The sequence below is a fragment of the Lepidochelys kempii genome, chromosome 2, assembly GCF_965140265.1.
Source record: "Lepidochelys kempii isolate rLepKem1 chromosome 2, rLepKem1.hap2, whole genome shotgun sequence".
In the NCBI taxonomy this organism is placed as follows: Eukaryota; Metazoa; Chordata; order Testudines; family Cheloniidae; genus Lepidochelys; species Lepidochelys kempii.
The window spans coordinates 189,035,154-189,058,113 of NC_133257.1; the positions used below are offsets into that span (position 1 = coordinate 189,035,154).

The 22,960-nt window shown below is 42.4% G+C and overlaps 1 long non-coding RNA gene across 3 annotated transcripts in view; it reads right to left on the bottom strand.

Annotated features, from left to right (window-relative positions):
• Positions 1 to 22,960, bottom strand: part of LOC140906016 (uncharacterized) — a 181,953-nt gene that overhangs the window by 82,099 nt on the left and 76,894 nt on the right. The window contains exons 3-4 of one of the 3 annotated variants that reach the window (XR_012157026.1): positions 16,466 to 16,546; positions 9,624 to 9,700 (exon numbers count right to left, since the gene is read on the bottom strand). The exons of 1 other annotated variant lie outside the window; for it this stretch is intronic. This is a non-coding gene — a long non-coding RNA (uncharacterized lncRNA). Of the gene's footprint in view, positions 1 to 9,623; positions 9,701 to 16,465; positions 16,547 to 22,960 lie in introns of those variants that run through there. One more of the 3 variants, XR_012157024.1, reaches the window with a different exon arrangement.

Here is a 22,960-nt window from a genome sequence, read left to right on the forward strand (position 1 = left end):
AATGGATCCCCTAGATATTGAACCCGGCCCTTGTTGCTGCCAACTCTGATGGGCAGAAGGGTTACATGTATATTATGTATCTTGGGCCCAAATTGTCCTCTTTGCCTCCACAGATGGAAGGAACAAAAATTCAGAAGGAGTCTTGTTTTGCCTCATTCGCTGTACAAAGCAGGAAATCATATACCTCCAGGAATGCGCCTTTATGCAAGACTATTTGCTACCTAGCAAATAGTTCCATGTTATAGAATTTATCTTCTCTCTTTTTCAAAAACCTAGACTAGTCAATCCAAATGCTAGAGCAAAAGAATTTTAAGGCTGCAAAATGGGGCACACAAAAGTCAGAAAGTGCTTCACCTCTGCCCCTTTGTACTTATGCATTCCATACAGCATTTAATTATATATGTTCATCTCTGCATATATAATTAATTTGCGCAGGCAGAATGGTGCACAGTGAGAGAGATGGGTCCTGCAGATCTATGCCTTAATTTGTCTCATTTTATTTGTGGTTATTGTGCTGGAAATCTGGAGTAAATCCATTGAAATCAGTGGATGCATTCTGAATTTACATGGGTGCCACATTTGGGCTCTCCATAGAGAGGATGGATAACATATAATGAATGAGGCAAGCCCTTCACACATTGAACAGAGATGATAAAAACATATGGGAGAATTGCCTGATTATGTGCCTTCCAATCTGAGCACTGAATGAGGCAGGGGTCCAGTGGGGAAAATATATAGTTTGTGACTATGCAACTAAAGAGAAGAGAGCAGAGTTAAGAGTGTGTGGGAAACCTTCACTTCATCATTTCCTGACTTTTGAGAGCTTCGCTTGGCAACCTTAATGTTCTTTTAACATAGTGAGAGTTTTAATTGCATATATATGTTTCTTTTGCTCACTACTGAAATGCTGACCATTTTGTGATGGAACATGAAAGCAACGCTACACGGGGGCTATTTTTAAAGGATGGGAAGTGAAGAATAACTTCTAAGTTTGAAACAGCAGGGGGAAGCTGGCTAGGAAGACTGTAATTAGCCAAACTAGAGCGTGGGCAGGACACTGGGGCTAACATGTCTGCTCCAATGAAAAGTGTTAATGACCACCGTTGGTTAGTGCCTTGGTTTAATGACTCACCTGAAAGATGGTCCCTCTAGCAGACACTACAGTGTTGAGCACAGTACAAATACACAGACGGATAGATGTACAGTGGCCTCTTATACACTATGCTGGGGCATTTCTTTAGACTGACTCTGAGGGAAGAATGTCATCTATTTAATACCCAGCTTTCTGCAGCACCTGAGTATTTTCTTAGAAGTTTCTCTTTCAAGCACGTGGCCTGACCTGGCTTATGAGCTGTAACAGGATCACTGCCTGAGGTGTGGAGTGACACTGGACTGGAGGTCATGACCTTAAAGGGAACCTCTCCTTCCTTGTGCTGCAACACTTCCTCCAGGTCCCGCAGCCCCAGCCCACAATTAATCAGACAGAAACCAATGCACTCTTCTTGTGGATATAGGCAGAATATAAAAATCTGTCCTGTAGGGGATTCAGTCACACCAATGGTTTGTAATTAGAGCACAGACCAAATAGTTCTGTAATATTTTTGTCACTGTTGTAACAGACATGAATTTTTCCCCCCCTCAACTGTACCCCTGAAAGACGCCACAACAAATAGACAGAGAGACTGACCGACAGTGGCTTTTAAACAATGTGGACAAAATGCCAAATAAGTCATTCAAAATGAATAATGTATTTAAGAACTGCAGGAATAGAAGTAGTGAAACGTCTATCTGCATCCAGAGTGAAAACTGCCAGACTGAAATACACCAAAGAAAATACAGATACCCTTTTCAGATTGATATTTCAAATACAGTAAGAATGAATTTGTGTGTGTGTCAAGCTGTCACGTACTAGACAAGGATGGTTATGTGAATGGGTATTGCTACAAAAGCCATAGATTCGGCTGTGGTGAATATCTAGCTTTTTATTTATAGGACTTTAGAGCAGCACAGTATAAACACAGCCTTCATAAATGACAGATCATATCAGCTTCTGTAAATAACCCTTTTTGTAGGTTCCCATGAGTTGCATAATGTTTTTATTATATTCAGTAAAGAATGAGCTTTAGAAATGAACATAGTGGTATAAACTTAAAGGTAAATCAAGGCAAAATAACAATGTATTGAAATTCAAGTACAGGTTTAATGGAATGATCTAATTGAAAAAGAGCCTCTTTGCTGAGCTAAACTAGATTTGGATCCACAGAGACAATGTTGCAGTTGCCTTGTTTACTTTTGTTTTTCAAAATAAGTTGATTTTCTGAAGAAGAAAGGAAGAGAAAAGAAAAACCCAAAGGCCCTTAACATCCCTTCCAAGGAAGAAGGCAAGGTCATCAAATGTTTTGCGACTCCTATGGAGGATAAAAACAAAAGGTATGCAATGGTGGCTGGACAGATTCGAATGAAGCTGATCGATGTTTCGAAACTTCTGCATGCAACTGGAGTTTTAGTGAGAGGTCAGAGTTAACCTTGCAAAGATAGCAATGTCTCAGAACATGGAGATGCCTATCAACCCAGACGTAGAATGGTTATTTAGTTAACTGCACTACCAGTTGCCTGTAGAATCTTGGCTACAGTATATCTACTATATAGATGGTCTGCTTGATGATGTTATATCAACAAAAGGATGCTGCAACAATCTGCCCATGCATCACACTGAGAAAGTTCCCAGACAGTTATTTCACCCACAGTTTGGTTGCATGCTGACCATGGGCTATATTGTACACACTACTGTGTATGTGGATCTAGTGAATCTTGGCCCAGACGTGTCTACAACACCCTACTCTCCCTCATCCCAAGGCAGAAGCAGGGTTAGACAACCTGGGGGCGGGCCGGGGCATGGATGTGGGGAAGAGTTATGAAGAAGGCATTTTTCCTCCCACCAACCCTGCAGAAGAGCAGTGGGTAAGTTAAGGCTGACCCTGTCAACGTTAGTGTATCCACCCATAGAACCCTCTCTTTTGAGGGAGCAGAATCCAGTTGTACATAGGCAAAGGGTTTCCATGTGGCTGGTCCTGGCCTCCACAGATCCCTGGGCATCAAACTCCTTGCTTTCTTTGATGGCTGTCAGAGATACCCCAAACCCTTGACAGGATAATCTGTAGGAAACTCTGGAAGCTACACTTCACTGAGTAGCCTGTCTCCTAAGTCACAGTAGCCTATATTATAGCAGAACATATGGTTGTTAAGTAGCAAAGATTTATTTGCACCTGTCATTCTAGTGGTGATTAAGTTGGGACGGTTTCCATGGACTAAACTGAAAAGAAACTACCACCATTCATCAGCTTGTTACTTCCTGATGCAAATTCTGCCTTCACAGCTACTACAAGAGTAAATTAAAAATGATGCATTGTGATGCAGCTGCAGTCATTTCATGTTTACTCATAAATTAAGGATGGCAGTGGGATAAGATGACTAAGATCCCCCCTAAGGCCTTTTTTTAAAAGTGATTGCTGAGATCTAAGGTTTTTAGAGTGGGAGAGAGAAACCTTCACAAGATTATTAATGGCTGTCCAAAATACCTAATCACAGAACCAGGCTCATTAACACTCTAGCAGCACCCAAAGAGAACAGCAGCTTAGAAGATGATAAAGTCTTCTCCCTGAGACTCCAATAAGAACACAACTCTTTGCTCTATGTTTCATCCTCATTATGTTTGTCATGACAATAGATTTATACTGTAATTTTCCTTTTCAAAGATGAATCAGAAACATAGTAACTGGTTATAGTTCATTAGAGTTTTGCGCTATACTATTCTTTCAAAGCAAATGCTACACTTTCAGAACATCTTAATAAATTCACTCTTCATTCTCGGTCTTCTTTACCAGTTACTGCAGTTACAAACAATACACAACAAAAATAGATAAACTTCTAACAGTCCCTTTGCTATGGTCACCGATTCCTCTCCTAGATGTCTTGATAATGAGTCTATTCACTTCCGACCCATGTGATATGCAGTGATCAATGGATAATCATTTTACTCTGACAAGACAAGGATTCTTGTTATGCATTGGGTATCACCAAGAGTCTCCAACTTGGAGCCTTAGATCACCAAGAGACCTTCTGCTGCTGTAAGGGAGTCTAAAGTCCACATATACAGACTTGTCCAATTGTAAAGTGATATTTGGCGCTGTTGTTTGTAGTATTCACATTCCACCCTCGATAACAGGCTTCATCCTTGGATAATTCAAGACCTCTATATACCGCCTACACAGAAATCTTTGCTCTGAAAGTTGTAGGACAAATTTATATCACGTCACAGACCCAGGAAAAGACATGTGGAAGTGGCCCAATGCCATTCATCAGTTAAGAGTCTACTGCAGTTGCCAGATTGTTCCTGCCACCTCAAAATAAAATGGGCCTGATTCACTAATTCATTCTACTTTCTTTGTGCTGTTCTGGTGGGGCCTTTTGGGGGTTATAGCCAATGGGCATAGAGTAATCTCCATAGGGGCCGAGTCCAGTTTAGAACCAGGGATCCACAAATGGCTCTTTAGCATCCTCCCCTCACTTCAGCTCTGCTGAGTCCAGCATGTACTGGGCATAGCTGAGAATCTGGGCCAGTGTATTTTAGTATTAGATTTGTTAAAATACAACCCATACAGGGGAAAAGGGCAACCTTCGTCATACATTATTATTGTAACCTTTAAATTTTGGTATCACTTCCTAAAAACAATGCAGTTTGCATGGGATTCACTGGTCGCCTTTGCAAATGTATGCCCTATTGTATTAGTACTCAAAGACTTTTGATAAATCTCAATAAGGAAAAAAATCATCCCCTAATAAGGATGAATCAGCAGGACTTTAAAGTGTCAAAATTTGGAATTCTACAAAACTAAAAAAGACATGGTGTAAGGCATAAATTGTGCACAGTGCATATTCTCAGGCAGAATTTGTTTTGCAGACACCTCTGAGGCCAGTACTGTTGCAGTGTGCTCTACCATTACACGTAGGGGAACAAGGACATTCAGTTTTTATAGGAGAGTCTGGAGGAGCTTTTTTCTCAAGAGATCAAATGAGCACTAATCAGGAAGAACGTTTGGTTATTAAATGCGCCATTGAGTCCTTTAAATATCACTGGATGGGTCATAAATTCATATTAAAGGAATTATTAGATAATCCATCACTGTCTCATGCAGGTAGAGGACAAAAATAGTAAGATTTGCCGACAACCCACCTCTGTCTGTGAATCTCCTCTTCCACCTGCTTAAAGACAGGTAACATGTATTTAATCTTCAGCCTTAATTTATTCACTGTGCTGCATCACACAATAAATGCAACACTCCCTCATGATATTACACTTTGCTCCATCTTCTCCATTCAATGTTCTCTTTGTTCCCACCTCCTATTCTCTGTTTCCCCCCTACTTTTCTAATAACTTCCTACTTCTTGTGCACTGCACCTCCCCCTTTGCCACATTCAGATCTCACTGCAAATGAATGTTTTGCCAAGCCTAGCATTGCTGATCACTACATCTCTGACTGCTACCACCCTTGCAGTTAGTTATATGTACTGTATCTGTACCATTTATACTGTAAGCTCCTTAGGACAGGGACCTCTCTTTGGGCCTGATCCAAATCCTATTGTCTTCCATGGACTTTGATCGGGACCCATGTGCTTTATAAAGAATTATATAGCCCCATGGCATTGTATAAATAGCAGGGGCATGTCATGTAATGTGGCACTGACCCAGATGGAGCATGTTAAGTGACATTTTCAACCATGCTTTTACAGTGTAATTGTATTCCTAATTGTTAACAGCCCCTGCACAGCAGTTGGGAACTCTGACATGGTCCTTGGGGGTGTGGGTGAGCATGAGTGGGAGGTAACTAAAAATTATGGCTGGGTTTGGTGAGGGTTTTTTTTTTATTTTTTTTTTATTTTGACTCTACACCCGTGATTGTACCTCTTAACTGTTGCTTAGCTACATATAAGTTTCCCTAGATAAATGTAGTGTTATATTCTTTACATAGAAAATGCTTCCTCAGGAATTGGAACTTCTATTTCGGCTGAAACATAGCTTCTCTTTGTCCCGCACTAGGGCCTTGGCAAGATGAGAAGTTGATTTAACTAAAATAACTAAACACAATTTAGAATCCAGATGACATTCCCTGCCAGATTATAATGACCACTTCAGTCAGGGATGGGTGAACCTCAAAATGTTTGGAGGCTTGGCTCAAGTCAGCACCCTCCAGTCAGTGTTATTTTTAGTGATGGGCAAACCCAAAAGTTTGGATGGTTATCCAGATTTCATTTAACTCTCTAAACGCCTTGAGTCTGCAAAACTGGGCTGGAAAACTTGCAAGAACAAGGTTTCTTGCAAGATTTCCAGTACTTCCTACTTCTGCTCCAGTTAGAAATCCTAGGAGAAGATCCTTTCTCTTTATACAGTACTGCAGCATGTCTGTTTCCAGTCTTAGCTGAAAAATGCAGAGCCTGTGAACATGGAAAAGAAACTAGGAAAAAGGTACCTGAACTGTTCTGAAACAGAAAACTTTTGGTTCAAGTTTGGGTGATGGTTGAAGTCTGCTCTTATTTTGGGACTCAGTCCTACTTCCACTGAAGTCAATGGGAGTTTTGTCAGTGATCTGAATGAAAGATCAATTTTGCTCATTCCTGTTTATTTATATTTTAAATATTTGCCTGTATTGTCTCCTATAGGTTTATTCAAGTACTAACAGCAATTCAGATGTGAGATGATTAGATGTTTGCACCTCCCTCACGATCTTCAGTTCTTCTTGCCTTTCTTTCCCTCTGTGCAGTGTATGGGCTGGTGGGCAAAGTTATTTTGAAAAACTGGTAGATCTGTTAATGCATTGTCCAAAGAACTGTTACCAGTTTATCAGATACCCTAAGCAGTTGAATACTCAAATGCAGCCCTGGTTTAAGCTTGGATGACTTCAACAGAGTTGTGCCAATTTGCAACAAAGGCTGAATCTAGTCTTTTAATTTGGTATGGGAGGTCCCAAGGAACAATCAGATCAGATGACCTTTGTGATGAGGTTGTGGATGGAGATAAGATGGCAGAGAAGAGCTGCTGAAGACTCAACAGAATCTTAAGAAGAATTTCAAAACAAAGTAATGTTCTTCTCGGTCCCATCAGAACAGAGTAGCCTGCAGTGCATTTGCAAAGGGGTAATCCAGCATGCCATATATTGGGAGATTTTCTATGATATGTAAATTCACCAGTCTAAGACATCATTTTCTTTAGAAACCTGAGACATAAGCCCCTAAATCTATGAAGAAAACAAGCTCTTGTTCTCATTTTTTTTTCCAACTGACACATACTGCATATATTTGCAGAGCTTAAAGCATATTACTAGATGTTTTTCTGGCTTACCCATTCCAACATCTGCCTCCCTTCCCCAGCCACTGTTAGTACGATCTTGCTATAAGCAGTCTGACATCCAGCTCTTCAGAACAGCAAAATTTAGGGATGCAAGATGCATCCTGAGTTCTGCAGCGCTCAGTAGGAAGGTAGTCATTTCCTAACCAGTAAAGGAGCTACTTCTTAATTAATGTCTAGTGAGTGGTGATGCAGCTTTAATTCAGGCAGTAGCAAGACCAGGAAATTCTGTGCAAGCCCTGTCTGCCTTTTGCTGTTTTTCATTCTTGCAGGGGTTTTAAATACTCCTGCCATAGGTACTGTAATAGGCACATGTGAACCCCAGTAATGCAGGGATCTTTAAGGCCCACTTGCTGCTTTATATTTCTATTTTTCTATGTGCTACTCAATATGGAGTCACAGTTAATAACATCTAGGGCCCTAACAAATTCACGGTCCGTTTTGGTCAATTTCATACTCATAGGATTTTAAAAATAGCAAATTTCATGATTTCAACTATTTAAATCTGGTGTAACTGTAGGGGTCCTGACCCAAAAAAGGAGTTGGGGGTGGGTTGCAAGGTTATTGTAGGGAGGGTTGCAGTGCTGCTACCCTTACTTCTGTACTGCTGCAGGCAGCTGTGGGTGGCCAGAGAGCGGCACCTGCTGGCCAGGAGCCCAGCTCTGAAGGCAGATCCGCCGCCAGCAGCAGCACAGCGGTAAGGATGGCATGGTACAGTATAGCCACCCTTACTACAACAGCCACCGCTCTCCGGTCAGCCAGCTCTGAAGGCAGCACAAAAGTAAGGGTGGTAATACCAAGATCCCCCCTAAAATAACCTTTGACACACACCCCCCACAACTCCCTTTTGGATCACGACCCCCAGTTTGAGAAACACTGGTCTCCCCCCGTGAAATCTGTATAGTATAGGATAAAAGCACAAAAGATCAGATTTCATGGTCCGTGATGCGTTTTTCATGGCTGTGAATTTGGTAGGGCCCTAATAGCATCATATCTTCAGGTCACTTTGCACCACACTGATTCGTGCATTAAATTCATGCCTTCTCCATCTCCAGTGCATGCATGCTTCCTCTCTTTTTCCTTCTCCTCCTCAGCATGCTTCCTCTCTTTTTCCTTTTCCTCCATTTCTTTTTCCCTTGCTTCCATAGCTCTCTTGTGGGCAGCCTCCCTTTCCTCCTCAGCATGCTTCCATTCTTTTTCCTTTTCCTTTTCCTCCATTTCTTTTTCCTTTGTCTCCATAACTCTCCTGTGGGCAGCCTCTTGGGCTTTTTCCTTTTCCTCCATAGCTCTCCTGTGGGCAGCCTCTTTGGCTGTTTCCTTGGTTTCTGTCATGTTTGCCTCTGTTTTTAACTAACTTTACACCCGAGAGTTAGAACTAAAACAAACAAAAAACTTGGCTTGTCAAAACAAAAATAGGTTGTGTTGTAACTGGATACCTATGTTCTCTGATAGTGGTTGTCCGCCTGCAGAAAAATCTTTAAAAAAAAACCCCTAACACCTTTGTCTCCAGGCAAATAGATAGAAAACCCCTCTAGTTGCTCTTAGCTAAAAAAACCTCTTCAGGTCTGTGAAGACTTGTGAATTTCCCTGGAGGAGGTTAACTACCCTGCCTTTAGGTAGAGAAAACTCCAGCTCACAAAAGACAACTACCTTTTGTCTCTGCTCTGGCCCCCAAGCAGAGACAAAAAAAACCACCTCTAACTGCTTTCAGTTTAAAACCTGCTTTCCAGCAGCCCAAAGGAAAAAAAAGAATTTCCTTTTTAAAATCTGTGCTTCTGGTTCAAAAAAATCTCAAATTGATCTCAAAATGATTTCAAGTTAATCCCACCGCTCTGCCACCATGTCAAGGTTCCTTCCTCACTCTGAACTCTAGGGTACAGATGTGGGGACCTGCATGAAAACCCCCCAAAGCTTATTTTTACCAGCTTAGGTTAAAACTTCCCCAAGGTACAAACTATTTTACCTTTTGCCCCTGGACTTTATTGCTGCCACCACCAAGCGTCTAACAAATATATAACAGGGAAAGAGCCCGCTTGGAAACGTCTTTCCCTCCAAAATCCTCCCAAACCCTACACCCCCTTTCCTGGGGAAGACTTGATAAAAATCCTCACCAATTTGCATAGGTGAACACAGACCCAAACCCTTGGATCTTAAGAACAATGAAAAAACAAACAATCAGGTTCTTAAAAGAAGAATTTTAATTGAAGAAAAAGTAAAAGAATCACCTTTGTAAAATCAGGATGGTAAATACCTTACAGGGTAATCCGATTCAAAACAGAGAATCCCTCTAGGCAAAACCTTAAGTTACAAAAAGACACAAAAACAGGAATATACATTTCATTCAGCACAACTTATTTTATCAGCCATTTAAACAAAACAGACTCTCATGCATATCTAACTGGATTGCTTATTAGCCCTTTACAGGAGTTCTGACCTGCATTCCTGCTCTGGTCCCGGCAAAAGCAACACACAGACAGAGAGAACCCTTTGTTTCTCACCCCCTCCAGCTTTGAAAGTATCTTGTCTCCTCATTGGCCATTTTGGTCAGGTGCCAGCGAGGTTATCCTAGCTTCTTAACCCTTTACAGGTGAAAGGGTTTTTCCTCTGGCCAGGAGGGATTTTAAAGGTGTTTACCCTTCCCTTTATATTTATGACAGGGGTGTCTTTGGTTTATTTACTTAGATCAGTAGTCTCCTGCACTTCTTAAGTTTTCTTCTATCAGAACGTAAGCAGAGGGACAGATTTCCAGTTCCTGACCCTAACATGCTGTGTGGCCTCCAGTGGAGATTAAAAGAACACTGTTGTCTGGGGTTTCTCCACCAGAATTTTAACATTTAAAATCAGCTGCATTGGACACAGATAAACACACAATAAGTAACTTGACATGCAGCCTGACACTCTAAGGAGCAAGCAGGTCCACCAGTTGCCCACAATAAGAGAACATTCCTAATCACAGATATTGAATAATTAACTCTACAGCATCCCTGCAAGGCAGTGTTCCCCATTTCACAATTGGGGAAACAAGTAGAAAGGTTAAGCAATTTGCCCAAGGTCACAGAAGGAGTAATTGTCAGTGCAAGCATTACACCTCAGGAATTTATTGCTTCAGGTCCTAGGTGCAAACCATAGGATCAGTCTCTCTGGCACTCTAGCAAATAGAGCTGCTTATTCTTCCAATAAAATATTAAGCCAAATATTCTGACCTTTTCCAGTTTTATCAGATGAAGCATTTTCTTAACTACACATAATGGAGGAGGGGAGGAAATAGCAGACTGGAGCTAACATGCTCAGTGCTTGTATAAGAGGATTTTTCCTTGACCCATTTATGGATCTCTTATTAGCTGGCCTACTACAATAATGGGCTGAGGATTCAATGACTAGAGGAAAACTTTGCAAACTTTGTTTTCATGCAACAGTAATAAGGAACTTGTATTTTGATGGCAGCGGCAGCGTGGGTGGATTTATGTAATTTGCAGTGTCCCACGTGCCTCAGTGGTGTGTTGATTTGCTTATAAAAAAATACTATAAATGAGCTGTGATTCACTGAAGCTAGCTTATGGAAATCTTCTGAAAGGTGATATGCAAATTTCAATACCTTTTTGCCTATTTTAATTATTCAGTGGTCCCATGGATTTCCTGATTATCAATGGAGAGAGAGAACTTCTGCTCCAAAAGTATGTCTACTTTTTGCAGCAAAGGAGAATCCCCTTTAAATTTGCTACCATTCAATCTTTTATCCTCTTCGGAGTCTAGTTGCTAGAGTACAACAAGTTCAAACGCTTGAGAAGGTTTGACATTCCATCCAGCAAAGATCAGGGATTCTTGAACTTTGTAAATGAGGAGACCCAGCAATGTGTGACCAGCTAACGAATGACAAAACATTGTTCGATTTGCCTTATTTTAACCGTGTTTCAGTTATGTATACACTAGTGCTCAGTAACTTACAATAAGAAGAGCGCGAAAATGCGGGGTAGAGCATCTTAAATTGCTTTGGAAAGTCCTGCAAATGGCATGAGAGGTGTCTGCTGGATCATTCACTAATATTTTTTTAAGCAAATCATTAAAAAGCTTCCTATATTTACTTACTTCATTTAATGACAGGGAACAGATTGCTGCTTGTTTAGAGCAGACAACAAGGTTATGTGTGTGTTTTAGGGTATGTCTACACTACGAAATTAGGTCGAATTTATAGAAGTCGTTTTTATATATTCAAGTGTGCGTGTCCCCACAGAACATGCTCTAAGTGCATTAACTCGGCGGAGTGCTTCCACAGTACCGAGGCAAGCGTCGACTTCCGGAGTGTTGCACTGTGGGTAGCTATCCCACAGTTCCCACAGTCTCCAGAAATGAGATTCAAAAGTTTGCGGTTCTTTTCCTGTCTACCTGGCCAGTGCATCTGAGTTGAGAGTGCTGTCCAGAGCGGTCACAATGGAGCACTCTGGGATAGCTCCTGGAGGCCAATACCATCGAATTGTGTCCACAGTACCCCAAATTCGACCTGGCAAGGCCGATTTAAGCGCTAATCCACTTGTCAGGGGTGGAGTAAGGAAATAGATTTTAAAAGCCCTTTAAGTCGAAAATAAGGGCTTCGTCGTGTGGACAGGTGAAGGTTTACATCAATTTAATGCTGCTAAATTTGACCTAAAGTCCTACTGTAGACCAGGGCTTGGTGGACAAATAACAAAGGCTCTGTGGTCCAGAGATCACAGTTTTGGGAACCACTGCAGTAGAGAGTGGTGGTACTCAGTGGTATTCTAATGGTCTTGTGCTCTTGCCTATAATTGTTGTTTAGCAGCATTCTGGACCAGACAGAGATTCCCTGCCATAGCTTGTAAATTCATTCCAAGATGCAGGACATTCCAATGGTTGAGTCAGGCAGTTGTGAAAGTGTGACTCACACCATGTCTATCAGAACAGGATGCAGTCTCCTGTCCAGCTGCAAGTGGATGACAACATTTCTAGTGGCTGTTGCTATTTTGCTCTTTAAGATCAGCAAGGAGTTCAGAAAGACCCCCAAACGGTGCACCCCGTTGATGACCTGTGATTTGACTCCTCAGCAACCACCGGTGATAGCTTTTCCCATTGGCATCGCCTCTTTACTTCTGGGATTCAGTCAGCTGTTCTTCACACATGTTCTGCTTTCACATAGACACTGCGATAGCTGGGAGGTGGTTATTTCTGCACCTGCTAAGAAGGACATGCACAGCTGTGCATTACCCGTGTACTGCTGGCAACTGAGACCCTGGCATCTAACATTCCATCCTAGTCATTTTAAGTGAATGTTGACTAAGAGGAGGAAAAGGATCCCAGCAGCTGAGAGCTCAGGTGGCTGAAGTGCAGATGCTTATCAAACTGTCTGTGTTTGGTCTAAAAGGAAGGGCTGTTGCCGTCTTAGTGCACTTCCATTTATCCCCACAAGACCTCTAAGGCAGGTCAGCAGCAATGTGTGGGTGACTACATACGACATACCTGCAGTATCAGCAGGAAAAATTGAACCAGGAACAGAGCGTACCATCATGTAAATCCAGCGCTCTTCAATAATCAGCAAAGGTGGTAAAAAACAAATACATGAGTTAAACTGCTCTATAGGTCTTGGGTCTCAAAATGATTCATTTAGAAAGCATGGCACAGCAGATGGTGACAATTCCATTCTCAGGGCTTTTCCTCTGTGAGGCTGTCCTTGAGAGCCAACGTGTTTGAATGTTCTTGTGAGAACTATCTTTTATTGGACCAACTTCTGCTGGTGAGAGAGACAAACTTTCAAGCCACTCTCTCACCAACAGAAGTTGGTCCAATAAAAGGCATTACCTCCCCCTCCTTGTCTTCCTAATATCCTGGGACCTGAAGTGGCTATGACAACACTGCATACTTGCGAGAATTGTCTTTTAAGGAAAGGGTGTTTGTGAGATTTTATAGAAATGGCAACCCATTGCTTTTGAATCCCTTACTATGTTTAATAAAATGTAGCTTTACCCTCAGACAGCTTTTTTGGGAATGTACAATTAATTAATTAATTAGAATTTTTTACCCTGGAAAGGTCAGGTCCAGCACACCATTGATTTTCTCCAATTTTGCCTAATCTGACTCTGGCACAAGGCTTTCAAGTGACTTGCTTGAGGTCTCACAGTGAATTCTGACTTTATTAGCACTAAAGATGCTCATCTCTTTCAATCCTGTGCTCTAAATGCTAGGCCATGTGACCTCTTCGCTTGCATAGTATTTCCTGACAAGATGACTATTAAGTAACATCAAAGCTCATATTTCCCTACCGCAAAAGAAAATGAGGTGCAGCAATGTCCAAGGAAAGCAACATATCTGGCTCCAGTAGTATCAATTATTTCAACTCTAGGATCAGATGGTTCCAGTGGAAGTGCTCAGATATGAAATACTAGTATTATGCAGCTGCCATGAAAATGGAGGCAGAGAGTCTCTACAGAGGTCTGTAGCTATATCGAGTGAGTCAAATTTTTGGCTTACTGTGCTAGAATATCAACACATGAACTAGCACTTCCTTCCCTGGAGAAGAATAAAATGTCTTTTGTGTTCAGGATGGGTTCAGATCGTATTTTAGAAGGAAGCCAATCACCAGTTGATTAGCATAGCAGTGAATACCCTACCAACAAAAAAATGCCACAACCTGGGAATTTAGCTATGTACTCTCTCTCTCTTAGATAACACGCTGAAGTGACCTGTGTCTTGAGGCATGGGGTAGTGGGAGAGAGAGATTAGCTCCTAAAATGACAACATATTAGAAAAAAAAGAGGCTGATATAGAAACATTTTATTTGATTAAATTTGGACAATTTTCTTTCAGTAAAATAATATTTTTGGAGTGAGGTCAAATATGTGCTTTCATTTTGGATTCCCAAGTATACACTTTTCACCCCTAGACTAGTTGTAAGAAGCCATTTCTGGTTGGACTTCCTGCCGTGAGCAGTAAATTTTCATTACCTGATGTATGTATAATCAAATAGATAAAGAACTACATTAGGTAATGAGATACAATATGAGCAGAACCCTGGAATGTATACCTCACTTCAAGGCTAACTCCTGTGGCAAGAGTTTTTGTGGCTTTTGGGGCAATGAGAACATGTCTCCCATCCACAATGCTGCACCTTCAATCAAACTTCATCTTGATTGCTGAACTGCAGGAGCACTGAAGGCTATTCACAAATTCATGGTCAGGTGAGCACACTCTGGACAAGGAATGTATGGAACGCTTTATGTGGGAATACAGACTGGCCCAGAGCCTGGGCTATGGTTGAAGAGTGCACAGCACAGAGGGTAGCCTGTGCAGTTCCCTCATCCTGGATTGACTGTGTGTGGTCCAGTCCTCTGGCATAATTTAGAGAAGCCTGCAGTTGCAAATGACTCAAAGGGACTGAAACAACAAGTGGGGATTGGCAGGATATATTGATTCCTGGCCACAACACTTACACCAGTAGAAGTGGTGGGGAAGGTAGGATAGGATTTTCTGTGCCATCTCTATGCTATCAGAAGATGCCCACGCACCTCCCATGGCCATTTAAACCAGACTTAGGGTTACATTACACTGGAGGATCTAGGCCTGTGATTATCATCTTACTTCTAATGTACTTGAAAAGAGTTTGGAAAAAAAATACACCTCCAGAGCCAAACAAAATGAAGTTGGTATTTCAAGCTTAGGAAGCATGCGTTACTCTTCAAGCACTTGTTTAAGGATGGTGTGTGATGTCAGCATTATGAATCACATCACATCCCCTAGCACATCACCAGCTGCAACACCCCTGTTAAGTTGGCAGCTGGAAACAGAAACAAGAAAATAGAAACCTAAAGGGTTGAAATGGGGGGTTTAAAAGAATTAATCTGAATTTGTTCTGAGAGACTTGGGACTAGATCCCGACTACTTCACTATAAGTGTGCAGGAATGGTGCGGAGGCTTGAGAGAGACCTTTCCCTGCACTTGTGCATTCACACACACAAAAAGGGCAGCCATGATGGTGGTGCATCTATTCTATGGGCTACATTCAGAATTTGTGGTGCAGTAGTATCTGTATGGGCAGTATGAAATACCAAATGTGGTTTAGCATCTGGGAAGGTCGTGGCAGCAGTGGGAAGAGGAATTACACTGAGGGTGGTGTAGGGAACAGGCAGAAAGGCTGACAAGGATGCTGCTTCAGGGAAAAAGGGCGTGGTTGGGTTCTGGGTAACAGGGACACTTGAAAAGCTGGTCCAAGGTGTTATAAAAGTGCAACGAGTGGTGTAACAAAGTCAGATATGTTGGCTCTAAGGGAGCATAAAGAACAATGAAACAGAAACAAGCACATTCAACATGGCTCAGGTAGCCACTGCATCATAATAAAACTATAAAGGCATATTTCAAAAGCAAGTAATCCAGTGTCAGTGGGCTGGCACAGTGCTTTGTATTTAAACTGAAAAGAAGGAAGCCGTGTAGAACACAGTATCCAGGCACATCTTTACTGGAGCCTTACAGAAGCTGGTGGGTGGCAAACTCGCCAAGTGCATACACTTAGACATACCATAGGATCTGCGGTTGCTGTTGACAGCTACAATTAAAACCATTAGTGAGCAGGAGCAAGGGAGGGGAAAACCAAAACCAAATCCCAGACTGCTGATTTAAATGACCTAACTTTAGTCACCTGACCCTGCAATCAAATGTGCTCTTTCCTGCCTGCAGACTCCTTCTGAGTGTGTTAGTGAGGGCACCCACTGCTGAGGGAATTGACTAACACTGCAGTGGGCTATGTTACAGACAGACAGCAGTAACTGGGGAAAAATACATTCTCACCTCCCTCCCCCACACCAGTTTTACGTGATTTGGATGATCATAAATTATTCCTGTCTAGATGAATGTTGAAAACACCCTCCAGTAAGTGTAATTTACTACATTATGGCCTGTTAACAACATAGCTTAATAAAACAAAAGCAGTAGTTTCCAGCAAAAAGCAATATACAATATGTAAGGTAAGCACAAGCAACACAGAATAACTTTGATTTAGAGTTCATTGTGCTTCTGTACACCACATCAAGAGGAACACAGTATATTTAGGGATATCATCCTAACCTGGATGAGGAATGGCGACACGTTTTCATTTCCCAGTCTAGGCTAAGAACTCTGCAGTCATAATGAAACATGCTGTCACATCTGTAAAGGTAACAAAATGCATTTTAAATATAATGGCCTAATTTTCATTTACACTAAGGCCCCTTTAAAATTGACCTGGCAGTGTAAAGGGGAATTTGTTGTAAATGAGATTAAAGGCCTGTGTGTTCCCATTATGATTCCTTATTTAGCCCATTTTGTAACCAAACTCTTTTAAAATAAAAATTGCAACAGAGCCATCTTGAATTTTATACCTACAGATTTGCAGTCTGCTGCTCATCAGCAAAAATTTCTTGTGACTATGACACGTCGAAGCATGCGGTGCATGTTTTTATTTCCAGATGCCAGACACTTCAGGTCTGCCATTGGCAGATGGGCTCACATTTGGATTGCATTGATATCACTGTGATATACACTGCCAGTATGCCATTACAACAGCACATTGCAATGCAAACTCCTATATACTGATGCATCACAGCATGACACTTGTGGTGTCTATTTAGATAGTGTCTGAATTCTGTTGCCTATTTACACAGCTCCTCAGACTTTTCTGTTCCCCCAAGTCTAATCCAATGTCCATGATAATTCTTGACAGTAGCACCCATAATAGAACCTATAGAATCTGTTCATACATTAATTTCCCTGCTACTGTAAGTATATTCCAATTTGTTATTACAATATCAAAGTTCTTGTTTAAGACACACCATTAACTTGAAATCTAGTCCGTTTAAAAAATACATAAAAAATTCTATGTACTATACCTACCCGAGTCCCATGCCAATCGATGTGTGTGATTTTTAAAAACAAACAAACATTCTGATCTACACAGACAGACAAGGAAAAATGACTGACAGTGCTGTCAAGTACACAAAGTAACCAACTGAAAAAACAGAGAAAAGTAATGCTTTGTCATAAACCTGGTTTAGTTTTAGGCATTTTAGATGTTACTTGTAACAACAGCTGGTACAAACTTTTCAGAAAGAGTACAATTTTTGAGTTGATGTTCCTTTAAGCATCTTTCCTTGCCTAATAATGAAAAACAGATATGGGGCTAAATTCTGAGCACAACAATGTATATCTAGAATAACTCTACTTAAATCAATGGAATTTCTCCAGATTTATAATGGCATAATTGGAAGAAGAATCTGGACCATCAAATGCATGGTTTTTATTTTTTAGCGATAACAAGAAAATGTCTGATGGCAAAAGTTAGTATTTGGAGTAAAATCCTGCTAAAGACATTTGAAAAAATCTTGTTACTCACTGTCTCACACTCAGATCATTTTGAAAATGAAACGCTATGCAAGCACAAAAAGTGATTATGTTACTTGCAGCCTCAAGCTATTCTGACTTCATTGAATGCCTTACAAGCAGCTATTGTTCTTGGAGATAGCCCGAGACTTGCTTCCCAAGATAGTCTTGCTGCAAGAGAAAGAGAGAGTCTGATACATCAGTTTAGCCATCTTTAGTAGTATTTAGTATGAAATGTGCAGTGGGTGAGAGAGAGATGGAAGAAAACAGTCCTGTCATGTGACTACTGTTGACCTATTTATACTCTGGGCCCAAGTATCTAGGCCCTACTGATGAACCGCTCTAACCTGATCCCTGACTCCACCTCCAACTTCCAAAACCTCCTTACATCCCACGCCATGAAAAACAAACTTCCCTTACTTTGGTCTTTTTGTTCCAGATTGCAAAAAACATATTAGATCATCCCCTACAATTTTAGGTACAAAGCCCAGTGCATACATGCTGCTAAGATAAATGCCTTAGAAGTGATTATAAATATATCTCAACAAACCTTTTGAGTGGAGTATTGGAGACAAGAATTTCTTGATTTCTACTGTAGGCCTGACCCAAAGCCTACTGGAGTCATTGGAAAGTCTCTCATTTGATTTCAGAGGGTTTTGGATAAGCCTCTGTGTATATTTTTGGGTGAGGAGCAAACAGACAGTCTATCACGTGAGAAAGAGAAGGTGGGGGAGGGAATATATATTACTGGATCAACTTCTGTTGGTGAGAGAGACAAGCTTCTGAGCCACACAGAGCTCTTCTTCAGGTCTGCGTGGCTCAAAAGCTTGTCTCTCTCACCAAGAGACGTTGGTCCAGTCAAAGATATTACACTATAGGCCTGAAAAACAACTGAGGCCAAAGCTCTCCTAGAGACGAGCATTTCTAGGAATGGGTGAGCAGATGCCTCAGTGTTTCTTTTCTTGGTTTAGATTTAAGTCAATAAACAGACTACACATACTGTATCATAAATCAGATCTCTGCTTGAACCAATAGTTCACACTAATGCTTTTGATCTGGAAAACAGTAAAATGCCTCTGGAATTTTGTTTTGTAATCTGCGACATCATGGCAGCAGAAAATGAAAACAAAGTGGCAAAACATGACAAGGGAAAATGTGATCTGTAGAAAAACGGAAGAGTAACCCCAACTCAGATTTTGTTTTCATGTTGTTTTCAAATCACAGTCTGCAGAACGGCTTGTTATTATGTTCAGCCATCCTTGATGAGCAGTTTCAGGTATTACACTATACTACCTCTCTAACGCCTCTCCCAGTAGGATTCATTTGAAGCAATTATATGAATATTATATTCTTACAGGAGCGCAGTCAGGCATGCAGGGACAGAAAACCAATCCACTGGGAAAAAACCCACCACACCCAGCCCATACATCAGAGACATGAGCGAATGAATATTTATTTTGTTCATGTGAATTGGAGGGAAAAATAACACCATAAGGGTGTGGTCTGTGGCTTGCAGATGCAGGAAAATAAAATGGACGAAGTTTAAATGAATGGATCAAAGCAGTAACAAATAGGGATAATATCCTGAGTAGTTAGCAAACATGGTACAAAAAATACTAAACCTACAAGGGCCTGTTCTCATTTACACTCAGGACCCTTTGAACTACTCTGGCGTGGAAAGGGGCCTTAAAGTGATATAAAGGAGAGTGGTGCAAAAGGGCATTAGTGAAAATGAGAATTAGGCCCATAAAAACATAATAGTTTAAAATTTAATACTAATACTCAAGAGTTGTGCCTCTGTATGAGAATCATTCTCTAAGACAACAGAGCAGGGAGTTGAATCAAAACTGCAAATGGTTTATTTAACTCAGGGAGCAGGCTTGAGTTACCAAGGTCATTTGTTGGGGTCTGTTCCTCATGCAGAACCACAGAGCAAGAAACAGAACCTGCTACCTAGCTCTGCAGCGAGCTGCTTATTGGGGATTTCTGAACTTCAGTGGACATACCCATGAAAGCCCCTCCATTCACTAGACTTGCATGCATTCACACAGAATTCATCTGTTTGCGTCAACTCCAGACAGCACTGAAACGGCTCATCATTCCAATCAACCCAGAATGTGTTCCTCTGATTCTGCTCTGAACTCGTTGCTAAATTCAGTGCAAAGGACTAGTCAGGAGAGAATGCATTTTCTAAGTAACATTCCATGGAAGAGTCATCAGAACTTATTTAAACCTCAAAAAAATGGGTTAGTCTGGGTTTGATGCAGAGGGGCTCTGGTTTAATCCAAACCAGTTCACCCAACCCTACTTGAAAACCTTTGTGACTGCCCCCAAACCAATCAGCACAGTGATTAACACATTGTGCACTGCTGTAGTTTCTTCCATAGGAGGATCTAAGACAGAGGTGGGCAAACTACAGCCTGCGGGCCCGTCCTGCCCAGCCCTTGAGCTCCTGGCCAGGGAGGCTAGTCCCTGGCCCCTTCCCTTCTATCCCCCCTCCCCCGCAGCCTCAGTGTACCGCGCTGCCAGCGCAGGAGGGGGCTGCACTGCGGGGACAGGGAAGAGCAGGAAGGGAGGCTCACCTGCAGCCTCAGCAGGTGGGCGGTGCAAGAGTGCGGCGAATGCGGGAGGAGGGCTCAGGAGGAGCACCGGACGGCTGCGCAGCTTACAAGAAGTGGAAGATTGAACAAATGACCAGGGATGAGTATAAAAATATTGCTCGGGCATGCAGGAGTGAAATCAGGAAGGCCAAATCACACCTGGAGTTGCAGCTAGCAAGAGATGTTAAGAGTAACAAGAAGGGTTTCTTCAGGTATGTTAGCAACAAGAAGAAAGTCAAGGAAAGCGTGGATCCCTTACTGATTGAGGTAGGCAACCTAGTGACAGAGGATGTGGAAAAAGCTAATGTACTCAATGCTTTTTTTGCCTCTGTCTTCACGAACAAGGTCAGCTCCCGGACTACTGCACTGGGCAGCACAGCATGGGGAGGTGACGACCAGCCTTCTGTGGAGAAAGAAGTGGTTTGGGACTATTTAGAAAAGCTGGATGAGCTGCATCCGAGAGTGCTAAAGGAGTTGGCGGATGTGATTGCAGAGCCATTGACCATTATCTTTGAAAACTCATGGCCATCGGGGGAAGTCCCGGACGACTGGAAAAAGGCTAATGTAGTGCCCATCTTTAAAAAAGGGAAGGAGGATCCTGGGAACTACAGGCCAGTTAGCCTCACCTCAGTCCCTGGAAAAAATCATGGAGCAGGTCCTCAAGGAATCAATTCTGAAGCACTTAGAGGAGAGGAAGGTGATCAGGAACAGTCAGCATGGATTCACCAAGGGCAAGTCATGCCTGACTAATCTAATTGCCTTCTATGACAAGATAACTGGTTCTGTGGATTAAGGGAAAGCAGTGGACGTGTTGTTCCTTGACTTTAGCAAAGCTTTTGACACTGTCTCCCACAGTATTCTTGCCAGCAAGTTAAAGAAGTGTGGGCTGGATGAATGGACTATAAGGTGGATAGAAAGCCGGCTAGATTGTCGGGCTCAACGGGTAGTGATCAATGGCTCCATGTCTAGTTGGAAGCCGGTATCAAGTGGAGTGCCTCAAGGGTCGGTCCTCGGGCCGGTTTTGTTCAATATCTTCATAAATGATCTAGAGGATGGTGTGGATTGCACCCTCAGCAAGTTTGCAGATGACACTAAACTGGGAGGAGAGGTAAATATGCTGGAGGGTAGGGATAGGATACAGAGGGACCTAGACAAATTGGAGGATTGGGCCAAAAGAAATCTGATGAGGTTCAACAAGGACAAGTGCAGAGTCCTGCACTTAGGACGGAAGAATCCAATGCACCGCTACAGACTAGGGACCGAATGGCTCGGCAGCAGTTCTGCAGAAAAGGACCTAGGGGTTACAGTGGACGAGAAGCTGGATATGAGTCAACAGTGTGCCCTTGTTGACAAGAAGGCCAATGGCATTTTGGGCTGTATAAGTAGGGGCATTACCAGCAGATCGAGGGACGTGATTGTTCCCCTCTATTCGACACTGGTGAGGCCTCATCTGGGGTACTGTGTCCAGTTTTGGGCCCCACACTACAAGAAGGATGTGGAAAAATTGGAAAGAGTCCAGCGGAGGGCAACAAAAATTATTAGGGGACTGGAACTTATGAGGAGAGGCTGAGGGAACTGGGGATGTTTAGTCTACGGAAGAGAAGAATGAGGGGGGATTTGATAGCTGCTTTCAACTACCTGAAAGGGGGTTCCAAAGAGGATGGCTCTATACTGTTCTCAGTGGTAGCAGATGACAGAACAAGGAGTAATGGTCTCAAGTTGCAGTGGAGGAGATTTAGGTTGGATATTAGGAAAAACTTTTTCACTAGGAGGGTGGTGAAACGCTGGAATGCGTTACCTAGAGAGGTGGTAGAATCTCCTTCCTTAGAAGTTTTTACGGTCAGGCTTGACAAAGCCCTGGCTGGGATGATTTAATTGGGGATCGGTCCTGCTTTGAGCAGGGGGTTGGATTAGATGACCTCTTGAGGTCCCTTCCAACCCTGATATTCTATGATTCTAAGCGGCGCTTAGAAGGGGAAACCGCCGCTTCTCTCCAGCTGCGCAGCTGCCCCTGCTCCTCCTGAGTCCTCTGCCCATGTTTGCAGGGCCGCATTCTGAAAGGGGCTTTAGAGGGGGGTTGCATAAGGGGTGGGGTCCCGGGGGGGGCAGTTGGGGCAGGGGGTCCCAGGAGGGGGCGGGCATGGGTGGGGTTGGATGGGTCAGATGTTCTGAGGGGGGCAGTCAGGGGGCAGGAAGTGGGAAGGGGCGGATAGGGTTAGGGTGTGGGGAGGCACAGACTTCCCTACCCAGCCCTCCATACAGTTTTGGAACCCTGATGTGGCCCTCAGGCCAAAAAGTTTGCCCACCCCTGGTCTAAGACTTTTACAAAGGTTAATTGAATGAACCCCCACAATACCCCTGTGATGTAGACAGAGATTACTATTTCTATTTTATAGTTGGAGAAACAGGCACAAGAGAGATTAAGTGACTTTCCCAAGGTCACACCGGCTCTGTGGTAAAGCTGGGAATAAAACCCACATCTCCTGACTTCCAGTCATGTGCTTTAACCATGAAACTATTTTTCCTCCCAAGAGAGGTTAAACAACCAACGTTCATTCATCTGTTAAAATACAGACAAAAGAAAACCTATATTTCAGCTAAATGG